The following is a 19,171-nucleotide window of genomic DNA, read 5'->3' on the forward strand; positions in this document are numbered from 1 at the left end:
CAGCTGTACGGGCAGGTTAAATAAGGAAATATATATTTTATTATAAATAACGAATTTATACTTTTAAGCAATCAAAAATCACGTAAATAATGAAGTAGAAAAAAAAACGCGATAATTGAAACTTGGAACATACAACAAGGCATACTGATTTAAATAAGAAGTATTAGGGCCTCTTCTTCCACATTTATTTCGCCCGAAGCTAAAAGGCTCCATTTGTCTTTAGAATGACTGAACTAAGTGTGTTTTAAACAACAATAATTCAAGCAAAAGTTAATTGATTTTTCATTAAAATGTACAACCTTTTCCCTCTACTTGAATGTATGCAGCTTTTAAATTGATCCTCACTCTATTTGACGTTTAGTGTCTAAGTTGACGTATGCGTCAGCATCCCACTTATGCGTCGCGTCATAGGTTTATTCTTCGGTTAGCTAAGTCCTCCATCATTGCACAAGCAACATCTTCCGCTTTTAATGATGATAGTAATTAACTAACTAACTAACCATCACGCCATTTCTCCGCAGAGGTATCAGAGAAGACGGACCGCCAAACAACTCGGTCTTGGCACACACTCCTTGCCTCATTCACATTCATACATCATCTCATATATACTCTTCTAAGTATCTGATTCACTTGGTCGTGCCATGTCTTCCTCGGGCGTCCCCGACTTCTGCTACCATTCACATTTGCATAGTATATTCTCCTTACACTCCTTTCTTCGCTCATTCACTCTACATGCGAGCGTAGATCCGAGCGTCCCTTTCTTGATCTTACTCATTACGCTTACATCCGCCTTGCACTATTTGTGGATCTCCATATTTATCACACAATCATACATGGTTTTACCACACATACGCCTCAGGGATCTCATTTCTACAGCATTTAGTCTACTTTTACCTTTTCTCTGCCAGTTCCATACCTCACTTCCGTACATCACGGTAGGTACCAGCACTTCATTGTGGTCGCTTCTTTGGACAATTTTTTGGTAGCGCCAACTGCGTTCAGTCCTCCACTGATGAAAGTAGAAGTTTTCAAATACATATATTCAGGCTACTTCTTCGTAGACTAAATGTGCTAACTGACGGTTCGTAACAAACAATGATCAGAAATATTTTAACACAAGCCAAGCGCGACGTGATGTCCACGAAAATCATGACTCGAATTAATAAATCGCTTTGTAAAGGTAGGTAGAGTGCAGATTGCACAACTTGTGGCTATAGTCTCCCATGTGACCCTCGCGTGCCTTATTCCAAGGTATCTCAGTAACTCTACTTTCTCCGTAGCAAGTCTACCGAGAAACCACCCGAGAACAAACACACCCGTTTTATCTCAAAGGAGATTTGTTTGCCCACTTAAACATTTGTTGTTGTGTGAAATCAGTTTTCTTTAAGAACGCCTTTGCGGCTTTGTATATTTTTTCTTTGACTTGAAAATTATTTATAAAACACTGTGGTACTTTTAAAGCGACGTTGTATTGTGAAAAAAAAATGTCTTCGGGTGCCTTACGTTTATTAAAATGAAAAAAAAATAACGTGAAAACTGAGATTAAGATTTAAAAAATTCTATATCGCAACCAACACATAAATTATAATTGATAACTAGTAATTTCCAATATATGTTTCCAATTAAACGCCAAACTGTTATAGCAGTTTATCAGCAAATCAAATTCACAGTATTAATTATAACACTAAAGCACACATATAACGAGAAGCAACAATATAGAGAATAGATAAAGAAGAATAACAATTCAAAAGACTATAATTATACAAAGGCATAGAATACATAAGACAGATAGATATAACACAGTCAACATACTCATAGATATATACACCCTCAACGGCAGACAATATACTTTAATACACTCAGAAGCATATTTACGCAATTACGTACATATAATCAATGGATGCTAACGTATTTATAATCCATGTCAAAATAAAAAGTCTTATCTTTATTATTTATAGGCATTGGCACCTTATATTGTGATTATGCATTTTATATTAATGTTCGTTGTCCGTATTTATTTGCAATTTTTGGAATGGATATACCTTCATTTTGACTAAATCTGTATGTGATCTACTTTTTTTATATGGAATCCGACAATATGTTTTGGCTTGCAATTTTTAAGCCATAATATCCCTTGAACAGGTAATTATTAACTGACTCATATAATAATTTTATGCATAAATACTTTTGCTTACAAAAAGATTAGTCATAAATTTTTAAGCATTTAATGTGGTTTTATCCTATTAATCAACTGAATATCATTGATTCAACAGGTATTATTTTTACGGCATTGAACAATCTAATACACTAAAATTAATTGTTAAGGCTTTTATTAATGTCCTATATTACAATTGTTACTAATTCTTGTTCATTCTTGGTTCGTTTTTTTCGTGTTAATGCGTTATTATTTTTTGTTGATATATTTCTTATGATCAAGGAGGGAGACCCTCGAAGGACCAAGCAAGTAGAGAATACGACTTGGCGTAATGCAGTGTAATTAAATGTCGGTTTTATTTTAATTTTTCCTAGAGTTAATTAGATCCTTCCCAAACCTTTGTTAGAAAAATTATTAATAAATGCGGGTTTCTTTGAGAGCATAATAAAAAATCTGAAAAAAACAAAGATTTTTATTTATTTATTATTTCATTCATTTGATTCAAAATAATAATGACATGTTTCAAATTGCTGCTTTTGTCACTTCATAAAAAAATTATAGTTGCTTTTTTTTATATCGTCGTTTTAAGGACGGTTTAAAATGAAATAAAGAGACATGAGGCATGTTTCCATTTTATGAAACACTTCACAAAAGCGTCCCTATCTGTACAATGTAAAGACAGGGGAACTATGTCGCAATCCGTTGAGCAGCGTTGAGGCGGTTTACGGTAGGGGTTATAGGAAAGGGCTTTATGAATGCGGGTCTTGAAGTGGACAGGATTATATGAAGGAGGAAAAAAAGGAAAACATATATAATATTACTATTCTTACATCTATCTATATATGTAAAACCTGTAACCGATTTAACATCTGTGTTGCCTTCACAGGGACCCGAAATCACCAGAGCTAAATTAGGGTTCATGAAAAAAAAGTTTTTACGTCTTACTTATTAATAATAGAAACATTTCTGTTCTTACTGTTGTAAAAATATATCACGTTATTGTATAATTTATTCAAATCTTTCTTAAATTATCTGGACATATGCTTCCGTAATTAATTAAAATTGATTGCTTCTTTGCAAAGATCAAAATTCATATGCAAAAAGGCAATCGCTAATGATGATGTTAAGAACGCAACGTTAATTATAATTTTATTTAAAAAAAATAAGGGTAGTTTCATTACGAATATTTAAGAATTTTAGACTAAATTATTGGTACGAATTGACAAGCATTATTTAAGAATCATAATTCCGAAAAGTAATTAATATTGACACCGTCTTTGCATACCTGATGCTCCAAGAAGATGCCTTCATTGGCGGTTGATGGCAGGAATTCGGGAGGCGTTTTATCTGATCAATAATTAATGAGTGAGAGATATACTCATTCAAGTCTTCCGAAAGGTTCTTCCATTATTCAGCTAAATTCCAGAGCAGGGAAACCTACCCAACAAAAGTGCTAAAACAAGTAGAATATGCCTTTGGTCGAAACATCCCCTAAATTTTTCTGTTGGTGTGCTGGGGTTAAAGAATTATTTGTACTTTTTACACCGGGCATTCAATTTATGTGACGGGTTTGGAATACGTTAAATTGTTTCTGGCGGGTTTATGGCATCGTTAAAAGTGCTGTTAATTTATTTTATGTTTCAGGTATGTGGAGTCAAGTCAGCCAAATAAGTGATTTAAATTGTACAATTTAATGTTACTTGCGGCTATTTATATTTTTGTTTTAATAAATTAATAAAATTATGAGGTGAAAAAAACACAGAACAAAACGACTCCCGTATTCGAGGGTCAGACTCTATATTAGTAATTCGGAGGTCGTGGGTTCAAATCCCGACGGGGGCAAATACTTTTGTTTTAAGTGTTATATCACTGCTTATTCATTTAAAATAATATGTAAAATATTTGCGACCCGTTCCGGAGTGGAAAATACTCTCTCTACTTAATTGAAAGGTTGCTTAAACTTCAACCGTTTTTGGTGACCAAATCTTAGTACCCAGGAACTTCCCCACCTTCATCTATTTCCTCTCCTCTCCCTTCCCACTACCTTCAGCCTGACAATACACCCCTATTGGGCATGCTATTGTCTCATTGTCTCCTGACGGTTGCGAGCAGCTGGGACACACATTAATAATTAAAAAAAAAAACACTTTTTATTAGATATGCCTCCCACAAATGGCTTCGATAATGGCGATTCTTCACGGTTCTCACTCAAACAAAGTCGGTAGTTCTCTTTATGTCATCATACCATTTCCTCTGTGACCAACTTCTATTGAAGTGAAACTTCTTTAGCCGCGTAATGAATTTTCGGGAACGTAGTAAAACCGAGTCAAGATCGAAACGAAAAAGCGGGTACCCCCACCACCGCTCACCGTTCAGAAAAATGGTGTACAAAATTCGTTGTAATTATTAAACAAGTTAAATAACGTATTTTCGCACAATTTCGCAAGTCCAGTATGGTCTAGTGGCTAGGATACCTGGCTCTCACCCAGGAGGCTCGGGTTCGATTCCCGGTACCGGAAATTATTTTTGGTCAATTTTCTGAGATACTGTTTTATTTAATTTGTGTTTTGATTATTTCAGGTGATATTTTTAAGAATTCATTTTATTAAATACAAGCAGTGACTTGAAAAAAATCATAAAATTGTTAATTTTTCAATATGGACTTTTGGCAGCCGGGATGTATTTATAATTTCACAATTATTTTAGGAATGCGGAAGCACATCATGCAAGATTCCCATTCTTGCGACCCGGGTTCGATTCCCGGGCAGTGCACTCCTTTTTTATGGAGAATCATTATTTTTCAAAGGAAGGATATTTTTGATATAGTAAAATATAAATGCTTCTTAGCTCATCTCGACAACTGGCGTTGGTGGTGTAATGGTCAGCATAGTTGCTTTCGAAGCAGTTGATCCGAGTTCGATTCTCGGCCATGGAATATTATTTTTTTGTTTTTAAGGAATTTTTTTTTTTTAATGGTTGACCATAATATCAATCCACTAAGTAATATTTTAGGCCTGTAGCATAATTGAAAAGTTAAAGAATGATATAAAATTTTTTATGATGTTAACGATAAAAAAATGAAAAAAAACATAAAATTAAAATAAAAAATGGGCCAACGGCACGCGGTGTTCCCAAGCGGTCACCCATCCAAGTACTGACCGCGCCCAATGTTGCTTAACTTCGGTGATCGGACGAGAACCGGTGTGTTCAAAATGGTATGGTCGTTGGCAAAAGTTAAACAATATTAATTTCTATTCTACCTGCCAATAAATATATGAAAATTAGTATAAAAAAGCCCTAATAATATTGAAAAAATTAGCAAGGTGTGTGCGAGGTTGATAAAAATAATCATTACATACGCGCTTGAAAAAGATCGTAATTACATTAATAAGTTTGTAGGAATTTTTTTTTTCAATGGTTGACCATAATATCAATCCACTAAGTAATATTTTAGGCCTGTAGCATACTTGAAAAGTTAAAGAATTTTATGATATTATTAATTATAGTAATGATAAAAAAATAAAAAAAACATGAAATTAAAATAAAAAATAGGCCAACGGCACGCGGTGTTCCCAAGCGGTCACCCATCCAAGTACTGACCGCGCCCAATGTTGCTTAACTTCGGTGATCGGACGAGAACCGGTGTGTTCAACATGGTATGGTCGTTGGCAAACGCTAAACAATATTAATTTCTACTCTACCTGCCAATAAATATATGAAAATTAGTATAAAAAAGCCCTAATAATACTGAAAACATTAGCAAGGTGTAAATATTATATACCTAGTTTAACTCACTCTCCTAACTCATCTTCGCTGTCTACAGGCAGAGCGCACGACTGTGGTCGTGAAGAACCGAGGTTCGATCCCCGCTTTAACTAATTTTTTTTTTCTTTTTTTATAACTTTTAATTTTTTTTATCACATGCTACTTATAAATATGTCAATAGACAGAAAAAAAGAGAGAATGAAATGAAAAGAGAGAGAGAGAAGAATACTAGAAGTTTCACTTCTGTCTTGCGTAGGCTTGACACACCCATTTTTTTTTTCTCAATCCCATCCAATGATATTGAAATTCCATTATCTGTTAGCTTTGCTACGTGCCCAATATAGTCCCGTTTGAGATGTTTTGGGTTAGATCAGTGATGGAGAACACGCGGCCCGTGAGCTCATCTTGTATTGCCGGTTAAAAAAATGGTGTCAAAATAGCATTAAAAGGATTCTGTTCAGTTTTGTAAAAGGGTTTAGAGGACAACTTTAGTCTTGATATTTTCATAGGTTTGGTTTCATAAGAGTAGGTAAGCTTCTAAATAATATTTAAAAAAAAATAGTTCCGATTTCCGGGTGCTATGATAAAAAAATTTACAGTTTCAAAATCTATAAAATTCCAAAGGGTTTTGCAACAACCTTTTTCTGTTTATTTTGAATCAGCCGTCCAAAATTGCACGCATTTTTCGTATTTGTTCTTTAATATTTCGGAATGATAAAATCAAAAGAATTTATTGGCTTAACCTTGGAGACAACAAGTTTTTACCTGTGGCGCATTGTTTTTCTTTTCAATGTTTTTTTTTTTTAATTTCAGGTTTAAAAAATATGTAAATAGATTTAACAGATCACCATCTGCTAATTTAATCAAGTTAAGCTGTATGTATCCTACCTCCGCAGCTTGCGATAAAATTGAAACTGGATAAACTGGCCCTGTGGTTAAAAAAGGTTGCTCAACACTGGTTTAGATGATTATACTTACTGTCTTTATCTTGCTAATGATCCACTTGCTTGTCTCGAAAGGCGAATCCTTAAATATTACTAAGGTATTGTTAGTCAATATTACTAAAATCAAAGTGAAATAGTGCAAAATCACGGGATATAGTTAATGTAGTTAATACGCTACTTAGTAAATAAACGCTTACTTGAACATGGAAAAAAGCAGACCCGCGAAAAAACATGTGGCGTTATTAATTTGCGTAAAAAACAACATAATTGCGTTAACCCCGAAAATTAAAATAATTTTGGGTAAAAAAAAAATGTGCATATAATTTTTTATATTTGAATTTTTGATACATCAGTTTCATTTTTCAAAATGACGAAATGCCTAAATGTTTTTTTACCATGTAAGGTAATCACAATCAGTTACAATTTCGAAAACGACACTTAAATTCAAAACAAATCCGAGTCCATTGATCAGACCGAAAGACAGACAGACCCACAACCGAAATTAAGTATTTTTTCCATAATTTCGCCCTACTAAATTAGGCACGTGATTCTGGTAAAATGTCAAATTTTGTACTTGTAAAAAAAACTTTCCATTTTTGACCCACTTATCAAAATAGGTCAGAGCTTAAACAAATCTAGAAGAAAAGTCTTCAGTTTGGTAACTTAACATAATCTTCGCCTCAGAATACTTCGATAAACTTTTTCCACTTCGCAATTAAAGTACACACCAATTTTTTTCTATCGACTATAGAGCATTTTGCGAGAAATTCGAACAGTTGAAAGTACCTTTTAGATATTTCCAAGATCGAAGTTTCTCCTCTGTAATATTCAGTTCCTTAACAAGTTTAGTTTTTCAATCTTCAGAATAAAACGTGGTATTATAGGACGAACGAAAACAGTTTGTATTGATCAGGAAACTGCGGAAGCTTTAGTTAGGAAGAAACTTTAGAATAGTTGGGCGAAGTAACCATATATTAAGTGGAAGAGTTGTTAGGAGATAGTTCGCCGAAAAGAAAATTAATATCAACGTTCATTCTCGAGGGTATAAATAATAATAAATAAGAATGATGGCAGCATTTGGTCAAATTGGGTAATATAAAGGTGAAATATATGGTTATACTCTCTTACTAAAGAAATGAAGTATTTTTCAGGTAGTCGTTCTTGTATTTTTTCCAGTTTTAAGGCGTAGTTCGTAAAATTAAGTAAACTTAATTTGAATAATTTCTTCAAATTTCAAAGTTAAATAGGCTTTCACAGAACTTGAAATTTGATGAATTGTTCAAATTCTTAGAAACACAAAAGAGCGTCGTATCAAATTGTGCACCAAATGGTAAAACAATACCCAATTTTACGTCGCGTGTTTATTGTTTGGATTCTTCTGGAATTTCTGTTTTCTTTTTTAAATTGTTTTTTAATTTAAATTAGCTCTACACCCGAGGCCCTGAAGAAAACAATTCCCCTCAGGGCCTGTGTCATCTTTGGGGATGCAGGGTGGAGGATCTTTTTAGGAAAGGTCGGGGAGGAAGTACGGGGAAGGAAAAAGGTATGAGGAGTTATTAAAAATCTAGGGGTCGGTGAGGCAGGACGGACGGACGTATGAATTCATCCCTCCCACTGCTGTGCACGGTTAAGTTCCGAGAATCCTGCTGGAGAGGTCAGAAGGGTTCCATCAACCAGTCTGTCGCCAAGACCTGGAAAAACCTCGCCCCATGAACACGGGCACCCCTGCTAAGTCACCAAACGTAGCGAACTTCTTGGGGTGGCCTATGACACAGATGTTGGTTATCCAATATATGGTTTCCGGGGCAGCGGTACCCATAACTGCCTCCCAAATTAAAGTGGAAAATTCTGTGCAATAGTTCAGCGTTTTACAAAAAAATTGATCGTTTTTTTATTTGCAGAGGAAAAATACATGACATGCGCTTCTCAATTTCTTAGCAAAATTCAATCATTCCATGAATTGGAAGACTCGGAGAAAATGATCTGCGTCTCTTATCGTCATATTAAATATGAATGAAATTAAATTGAATTGAATTGGCTAACAGTGAAACATATGGTGACCTTGAACGCGACGATATTTATACCTAAAATAATAAACAACGTGTTACCAAAAACTTTTCAAATCAAATGTTATTCAATAAGGACTTTCAAAGACAAGGACGTGCAATGAAATAAGAGTACCAAAAAAGGACAAATCCAATACAAAACATAGTGTACAACACAAAGGAAAGCAATATGAATGGAATGAAACTATAAAACCTGCGCCAATTGATAAATTCAAGCTGGTTTGTAGAAGCCATATGAATCAAAAGAAAATGTAACGAATAATAAAAATTTAATAATGTGTGTAAGTTATAATAAATTATAATAACCGCTCATTGTAATATTTTTTTTTCTATAGGTACAAATTTGTTTGACTATTCTTATTTTTTCCAATTTTCATTTAACGTTTTTTCTGACGAAAACACCAATGGTTTTGAAACATTTTTTTGGTCAAATAATGATGTACACAAAGTTATACATTATATTTAAATTAAAATGACGCTATGAAATGAATTTGCAATTATTGAATGAGTATATTATTATCATTATTTTTAATGATAAACTAATGTTTATAAGACGAGGTTTTTTATACATAGCACAAAGGATAGAATATTATTTTTAAGCAATAATTATTAGCCTGAAACACTTATATAAAATGATAAAATCTTCTGACGGGAATTGAATCCGCAACCTTCTGATTGCCGGTTTGATGCTCTATTAAGATTTTTTAAATATATAATTAGGCGTTTCAAGCTAATAATTATTGCTTAAAAATAATATATTATTACCATTTAAATCTAAATACGTTCGCTAATAAGTAATCACCTGTAAGGGCGTATTGGATTTTCAGACAACTTTACGTTACGGTTTGGAATTGAAAATGATTTAGTAATATTGAACTTATCTTTGAGATACCCAGAATGCAGGTACCTAAGGTCGGGTTAATTACAGTCGACAAACTTGCGCGATAAGCCGCCTGGATTATATGGGTCTACCAGCCTGTTTCTAAGTAATTGCCCGATGAAAGCGCATATGATACGAGCTTTAGCCTTGTTAGTTTTACATTTAATTAACGCAATTCAATGTAAGAGAAAAATTAAGGCTTTATTTTCAATTTATTTACTGAAAAAAGTGTGTTTTATGAGGGGTGTAGAGACTTGTCCTAATACTAATAATAGCAACAACTAGAAACCTTACATAATATTGTATCATTGGTACACGAAAAGATTTATTTGATTATCTGTTATCTGTATTTGTTAAATGTTTACAACAAGGGAATTAGTTTTTGATTCTTCTTCATCTAGAGCTAATATTCATGAAATTGTTGGTTACATATCATTGTTTGTTTAACACGTCAACTCCAGTGGTGTCAGAAATAACCCATTGTTTTCAAAAATAATTATTACGCCATAGATAATTCAATGGGATTAATTTATTTAAGTTTAATTTTTTATCAAATATATAGTCACAATTTGATGTAAAAAAAAGATTTAATCGGACAAAGTTCAAGTTAGTTTATTAGTATAATTGACAGCGTTCAACACAGTGCATCGCTAGTCCTAACACAATACGAGTAGATTATATAAATATGTTTTTAAAATGGTCTTATCGTCTCTCAATTTTTTTAGAGAAAAAAACATATTGTAGGATAGACGAGAAATTGCACAAGATCATATTTCAAATTAAAGATTCGGTGTAAAAATTGCGTGAAAAGTACTAGAATTCGGTTTTTCAGGTAACCCTATTTGTACCCATCAGTTTAGGAGTTGAAATTTTACAGCGTTAGCACATATTAATTTTATTATTAACAATCTTGTTAGGTATTTTTTCATAGGAATACTGGTAAAAATTGTATAAAATTATACATCAGAAATACATTGAATCTCAAGACAACGCGTCTTGCATACAATTTTATTGTAACTCCGTATTTAAATTATTGTTCTAGTGTTTTATTCTTTTAACGAAAATATAAATAATTTACAACAGGTCATATATAATAGAAAGAAGAGGATAATTTTTTAAATGAATTATTTTAACTAGAGTCAAAAATATGTTACACAATTTAAATATGATAACAACTAAACAACATATTATGTTACACAATTTAAATATGATGACAAATAAACAATATATTATGTTAAACAATTTAAATATTATGACAACTAAACAAAATATTATGTTAAAAAATTTAAATATTATGACAACTAAACAACATATTATGATACATAATATGGTAACATTGATTTACAAGCTTAAATACGACATGCTTTCTAATTATCTGCATACTAATATTATATATAATGACAGTTTTTCCTTCAGAAGACCTTTTAACATTCGAGAAGTTGCCGAGGTTTTAGGCTTTCGAAGTGCACACAAAACAGAAAAGGACAAAAACTTTATAACAACCTACCAAAAGCCTTAAAGCAAAACAAAACTCTTGGCTCTTTTCGTAAGATGTATGCTGTATATACGAGTATATGTGATTTTTTTTGTGTTATGCTACCAAAATAATTTTAGTTATTCTTATACTAATTGTAACTGTATTGTTTATTAAACTGTATTTTAATTTTATACTTAATGTTTTTTCTCCTAGCAGAATGAACAAATCTGGCGCACGTATAAATACAAAATTTTAAAAAAATTACTGAACTACTTTAGTAACAATTTTTTGTATTTATTTTGTGATAAATTGAAAATGTCCGCAGAATCCGCATAATTATTTCTCTCCATTAGTATTATGGGCAATGAGGAATACTTATGATAGTTAGTTCCAGATTTTCTGACTATCAAATGCAAAATTTAGAATTTTATTAAAAAAGACCAAGTTAGTGATGATCCTTCTGTCCGACAATTTAAGCATATTTAAATAATTTGAAAGAGAATGTCAATAAAATTGCTGGAGTAACCATTTTAAAAATTAGCTCGAACGATTCCAGACGGGAGAATTGTACTCAAAGTCGACTTCTAACAAGGGCAAAATATAAGTACAGATTTCCATGTATTACGCAATCCACATGATTAGGCTTTTCCCATTACTTAATGGACCGATAGATTCCAATGACAGGAGAAAGGATCACATACGACCATAGACTAAATATAATACATCAATGCATACGACAGATGGGAATGCTGTTTTTGTTCTACTGAATAAGCTTCGATCTTCATTGATCCATTCGGCACCGGTGCACAGTCGAGAGATACGCCAAACACGATCAAACCTATCATAGTTCTATTCAGTCCAAATTCGTACACGGTTGACATCTGCCTCGCTATCTCAGTGGTATTATCAGATACCATGTAATATTAATAATATCTCTAACTTCTGACATTTCCCGTACATTCTAATGGCAGCTTGCCACACTAGCGCCTCCTAGCAGCGTGAGTTGTGCGCCATGGTTTTCTTTCATCCATTTTAATGGATTTCATCTGAAATATATTCTTTATGTTATGCCAATAAATTGTAGAAATGTAAAAAATAAATAATTTGTGTAACCTACACATAAACTTCCTGTTTTTTTTGGTGATATTAAAGAGTTTATTAACTATGTCCTCGATGGTTCAGAAAGGTAATAAAATACTGTTTACTGTGATAATTTTACAAAAAATTCAATATTTAATATATTCAATATTTCAATACAAAAATGTGTTTTGAACTTCAATATTGGCGATGAAATATAATTTATAACTTCATAGTGAATACAGAATGCAACATGGAACTAACACAACTTTGTTGAATTAACCTAATTTTTTTAATAATTTGGTTTTTCATGGTAAATTTCCACATTTTGCGTAATTAAGAACATTTTATTTTGTTTTATTTTTCACCAGCAACCCTGTCAAAGTTTTTTACATCCTTAATAACGAATTGGAGTTTTTATGATCTTTGTAATTATTACTTCCGTAAACTGCACACACAAAACCTCCTTTTTGGAACAACTATATTGATCAAAATACAAATTAGAGCGCAAAACACCGCCACCGAGTACTAAATAAATTCCATTTGCCGCCATTTAAAGCAATGTCAACGTCAACGTGCTACACCAGCGCCTCTAGCGGCCAGCGTTGTTGATACTGCCGACACTTTCCTGGAGTTGGACTATTTTAGGGTATTCGGTATTATATTGCAGACACCCGGTTAGTGATAGGTCTAGAATTAAAATGCATTTATCAATAAATTTTGTTTTATTATTGACAATATTAGCACCTTTCAAACGAAAATTTGAAACAGAAAAAAATTCGGAGGCATCTGAGACTTGAACCCAAAACCATTGCCTTGCTGGAGCGCTGCTTTACCAACTGCTCTATTCCCTATTTCCTTCAATCGTATTTAACTATGTATATCATACTTCGAATAAGAACTACCAACATTATCTTCATTTTTCTTAACGCATATTTTATTGGCTGCTATCTTTATGTATGATTTGCAAGGCAAAGGTCCTGGGTTCAAGTCCCAGCTGCGCCCGTATGTTTTTAAATTTTTCTGTTTCAAATTTTTATTTGAGAGTTGCTAATATTTTCTTCAATAATTAAATATTACAATATAAGGTTTTACTAATTAAGTTCTTAAAAAAATCAGATTCATATCAAGATGGTCCCTCTTATTTAAATATGTAATCAAGTTTATGTTCATAATCTTTAATAAAATGGTTGGTTTGTAATTGCTACGATAAGTTTTGCTAATACGTGCATTGTTTTGAAGCACTTTGTTATTTATTTCATATATCGATCGCTTCAGGAAGAATCCTGCCCTTCGTCAGGAAAACGTTTAAACTGTTAATCTATCATTCAATTTGTAGTCGCAAAGGAAGGGTCCTACCTAAACCAATTGACAGTTAAAATAAACAGGAAAGTTGTTTTAAACAAAGGGGTGGTGTAATTTATTCATTGGATAGTTTGTTTCTGTAAAAAAGTTGTTTTTTCTAAAAAAAAGCTATTGATCTTTACTTTTGTAATACTTTCTTAATCAGGATTTGAAAAATTATCATGATATGCTAACTATTTAAATAATGAAAAGTTGTAATTCGATGAGCTGCGTTAAATTTCGAAAGTTCTTCACTTAAAACCAACGAAATGAAAATGATCCCCTTTCGTTCGTAAGAAATTGAATAACTAACAGAATGTGTTCGGAAGTTCATTCTTTGCTAACCGGGTACGATTGTCATATGAATTATGAAGGTACTTGTATATCATCCGGCTTAAAAGTGCTAAGTCCATACGAGGTAATTGCTCCTGACCGCAAAGCTCATCCATGAGTGAAACATCAAATATTAAAAGACTTTCTCCACCAGGACCGGATTCAGCAATTAAGCTGAATAAGCTACAACTTTGGGCAAACATTCTAAAGGACAGAGCACGAAAACAGGTTTTTCAAAGGCTCCTGGATTATTTGTTTATTAAAGACCCGGAATTTATTAATTGTCATTAAAAATACAGTCTACAGAGCATAGGAAAATTTGCCCCTTTCGTGTGGAAATAATAAGAAAATAAAAATCTCGTTTAATATGTAAAGCACTCGATATTACAAGGTGAGCCCACGGAAGATGGTCTCAATTTTAATATATACTAGCTGTACCTCGGCAAGCGTTGCTGTGGATCAGTATGTTTGTAAGATAGAGAAACGGTAGCGCGTTTTGCTTTAACGTCCGACAGAGAGCGCTGCTTTTCAACATGTTGGCCCAACAGATGGTACTGTTTTAAAAAAAAGCATATTGTTACCTGCCACAGGTGACAAACAAACGCGTATTCAAATGAAACGTTGTGTCAACATTTCTAAGAAATCATTGAAGTATTTTTGTAGATTTAAAGGTTTTGAACAAACGAACATTTACATCTTTATTTATACAGATGGATTGTAGAAGGTAAAATCAGTTCCTTGGTGGAAATGACATACCCTTGGGTACGACTCATCCTTCACACAGAGATTAGTCAGGTGCAATGCACGATGACAAATTTAAAATGAGCCATGAGAAATTAACTACAACGGTGTAAGAAAGCATGTTATTATATATATTACTATATTATTCTCAAATGAGATAATGTACCAAATAAACTTCTTTTTATCAATATCATCATAACCTCCTGTACTGTAAAGCGACACGCACCAATTTATTTAAATTCGCCTGCGGTGCCAAAAAGTGTGTATGTTTTTTAAGTCCTATATCGCATTTACAGGGGTCTTGGCAGTGACATATATGGTACAATTATAGAGATTTAGACTCACATCTGAAATGTTATAATTTTTTTCAACAAACTGAATAATAAAAATAAATAAATTTCGTAGCATTTTTTTGCAAAGTGAAAGTAAAAGTGTAAGAAAATTATCACTTGAAGAAAAATAGGCTATTTAAGAAAGAGGACTTATGAAAGAAGATAATAAATAACCTTAATCATAATCTTTATTACTTTTGTTCTCTGGAGAAGGGAGACAAGAAAAGCCTAAAGGGTAAGTTTTAATAGGTTCCAGCCAATCCGGTTCTGCTTTCTGCCAAGCTTCGCATTATATTGTAGCTTTCGGTCTTCTCAAATGTGTACTTTGGGTTCCGCTAAGCCGAGCTTTTGATTATGCAGCAGTTTTGCACCTGGCCTGTTCTGGTACCCATTTATACAGGTCAGGTTTGTACCGGGTAGGATTGTACCGGGCAGATTTGTACTGATTACATTGGTACCAAGAAGCCTTGTTTTACGATTACCAGTGTTTTACAATTTCAACACATAAGTTGTATTTGCTGCCGCTAATTTAAAAACACCGCATTCGAATAATTGTTAAAATTGAAACCCATTTAACAAAAGCTCTTAATCAAGAACCGTGGTTAGATTGGTATACTTTTGAATCCTTTTAAAAAGCGATGTTTCTGTTACCATTTAAATGTACAAACATAACAATATTCTGGATATTTTTAAAGTTTTAGTGTTTATTTTGGAGAGGAAATCTTAAAATTAATGGCGTCGGGAGACTGCAACTCCCAATTTATAAGTTTTTGTTAGACGGTGCTGCTGGGACAAGCCCTTTGCAATAATCTCCAATGACCAGTTCCAAAACCACGCCAACCGCAATTGTATTATATATGACAAGTAAATTCTACGCATCCGATAAACTCGACGGACAGTGTTCATAAATTAACCCAGATTGAAATATAAAAGAAAAAGGACTAGTACAGTAAAGCAGTTTTTGTCATATTATTCTTTCAACAATTTTCCGGTCATTTTCACATTTACATGTATTTACATTTACATGTATGTAGGACAATTATAGGATTTAATACTAAGACTACCTAATCAAGTCTTTGCGAAAACATACCTACTCTCATGTATACTGCGCGAAACATTAACATACATACAATAATAAAGAATTGTGAACGAGGAAAGTGTGACAATATGTGATTTTTTTGTTACCTAAGGGGGAGGTTTGGTGGGGAGAAATCACAAGGATGAAGGGACGAAGGATGGGAGTTGATGGGAAGGTAGATTGAGTGATCTAATTTGAGTTCTGTGTTGTAGTGAATTTTTGTTTTATATCCCGTATGGTCGCGTCAAAAATGTCAACGTGGTAATAATATAAGTTAAATATATTAGTGAATCTGTGGATCAAGGAGTTTTGTTTAGAATTGGTCTTGCAAAGAGGGATATGAAAGTAAGTATTTGCTTTTTGGAATTTGAAGGATCGTATTTTTTTTGGTGCGAAGGCTTCTGAAATTCTGGTAATATATTGCTAAAGATATCGGGAGTATTTAAAAAATATAGTTTTGAATAAATAAGTTAATAAAAACATATAAGAATCCTAGTAACTTACCTTTTAGAAGTTTGGGAATTTATATTTATCAGAAATCCTAACCCAAATAAGACTAAAAGTACTCAAATTGTATAAAATAACGGACTAATTCACATCATTACCACAAAATAATAAAAGTGAAAAGAAAATACAAAAACATAATGTTTTTACTTTTGACCTATTTGCTATAAATACCAATTATTTTTTGGGTTTTTGTTCATTCTATTGTATTCGCTTTTATGTGATACCAATTGAGCGTTCATATATTTGTTTAATTAAAACGTTCACGAATGTACATACATTTATTCTCACCATACATTTGAATTATTTGTAAGCATTTGCATATACAAGTATAATATAAGGTACTAAATCATAAATAAGTAATGCCGGTAGCAGCGTTAGATCGATCGGCCAAAAAATAAACAAGTAGAAATTAGTATTATTAACCACATAAATAATTATGTAGGGTTTTCTTAAGGTGATGAGTTGTCGATACTGCTGCAAAGTTGTACGTGAAGTATTTCTCTAGAGATCTTCTTCTTCTTCAATGGCGCTACAGCCCATTTCGAGCCTTGGCCTCCTTTAACATGAGCCTCCACCGCCCTCTGTCCTCGGCCGTCGTCTTCCAATCTGCAACATGGAGTAGTCCTCTGGCATCTTTCCTGACATCGTCCTCCCATCTCAGCCTAGGTCTGCCCGCCTTTCGTTTGCCTCCCGGGTGTCCTGTTAAAACCTTCTTTGGTACACGTGTGCTTGGCATTCGGTGCACATGTCCGGCCCATCTTAGTCTTTGGAGCCGTAAATGAGTAGAGAGTCTGGGAGCTTGGTAGATGTCATATAGCTCCTTATTGTGGCGGATTCTCCATGCCTCTCCCTCTCGCACCGCTCCTAAGATTCTTCGAAGTACCTTTCTTTCGAAGGTGTCCAGCCGTTCCGCAGACTTTGCTGTCAGTGTTCCCGCCTCACATCCATAGGCCAAGACCGTTCTAATAATTGTTTTGTACAGGGTTATTTTGGTTTTCCTATGGACGTTTCGGGATTTGAACACTGGCAGCAACGCGAAGTAAGTGTTGTTAGCGGCTGTGATGCGCTTTCTTACTTCTACTGGGTCTTCGTTGTCCTGCGTTATGATGGAGCCCAGGTAGGCAAACTCTTCGACCACTTCAAAGTTATAGGAGTTTTTAAAATTCACTTTATCTTTTATTCTGCGGTGTGGGGTTCTGGTTTGCATCATGATTTTAGTTTTGTTCTCGTTGATTTGCAAGCCCACCTCTCTTGCTGCAGTCTCCAAAGGGTCAAACACCTCTCTTACAGCCTGTAAGGATCTTCCGACAATGTTAAGGTCGTCTGCATATCCAACTATTTGATTGCTTTTGTAGCAAATGTTTGAGTCAGTAGCAATCATTGTCTTCCTCACGACGTGCTCCAGAACAATATTGAAAAGAGTGGGAGCTAAGCCATCACCTTGTTTCAGCCCCTGGGAGACGTTAAAATCCTCTAGAGATCTACGTGATGGATTTCGGTAGCCACACTAGGGCCATTTTCCCTTACCGAAGAGTGTTGGTGTTTGAGGTAGGAAGAGGTAAGAGTGTATAATATATACCATAGTGGAGAAGATGGTTTTGTAGAAACGAATGTAATTTTGATTTTTGTTAAGCTACATACCGCAAAATGTTGATATTATTTATTCTAAAAAATAAAACAGGGTTTTCTAAGAACATAAAAATTATTGAACAGAAATTTAACCGAGTTGCAAAACTGATAGATAGCAGAAACATCATTTAACCCTTTAACGATTCCCAAAACGAAACATACGTTGTAATCTATACGTCCATAGATGACGCTAATTTTATTGTTAAAAAAAACACTTTTTGCAATTAATATACCATGATTCAATCCATTGTATTTGTATATTTAAACTATGACAAAACTATTTATTCATATTCCTTATGTGCACGCGCAAACAAATAATTCATATTGATATTTTAAGCATAACTTGCAAAAAATGTTTTTTGATCAAATAAATAAAGTAGCGCCATTTATGAACGATTGTATTACAACGTGTGTTCCGTTTACCAAATAAGGTCTTCATTTGTAACAAATCAAAAAAAATGAATGGATTTGAATAAACCAATCTTAAAAATATGTATATCATTTGTATATATATAGTACAAATTTATAAATATTGAACAAACAAATCATTTATGTAGAATTTAAATCGAAGCTTTACATAAAATGAAGTAAAATAATTGAGCATTTATCAACGTTTCAATCAATTTTGATAAATAATTTATTTGGAACAGAATTTCAAAGCAGAAGGGAACTTTTGATAATTAAAAGGAAATTAATAACACAATAATGGCGGGAAATCGATTATTGGATGATGGCGCAAAGTAAAGAGTGCCTTAAACAACGTTATTTGAATATATCAAAAATAAGATCAAATTTATTACTAGAAATCACTAGAAACATATTAAAGGAAGCTTTGAAAAAACT

General features: G+C 33.3%; 1 protein-coding gene and 2 non-coding genes across 4 annotated transcripts in view; all 3 read right to left on the reverse strand.

Annotated features, from left to right (window-relative positions):
* jus (EB domain-containing julius seizure protein) overlaps nucleotides 1–19,171 on the reverse strand; it is a 236,467-nt gene that overhangs the window by 113,468 nt on the left and 103,828 nt on the right. The gene's annotated exons all lie outside the window — the stretch shown is intronic.
* Nucleotides 5,266–5,384, reverse strand: LOC149422840 (5S ribosomal RNA). Its single transcript, XR_016302328.1, has one exon. It is a non-coding gene; the product is annotated as a 5S ribosomal RNA (ribosomal RNA).
* On the reverse strand, nucleotides 5,707–5,825 carry LOC149422841 (5S ribosomal RNA). Its single transcript, XR_016302381.1, has one exon. It is a non-coding gene; the product is annotated as a 5S ribosomal RNA (ribosomal RNA).

This window comes from Hesperophylax consimilis, chromosome 6 (assembly GCF_061612785.1).
Source record: "Hesperophylax consimilis isolate HC1 chromosome 6, BYU_Hcon_1.0, whole genome shotgun sequence".
In the NCBI taxonomy this organism is placed as follows: domain Eukaryota; kingdom Metazoa; phylum Arthropoda; class Insecta; order Trichoptera; family Limnephilidae; genus Hesperophylax; species Hesperophylax consimilis.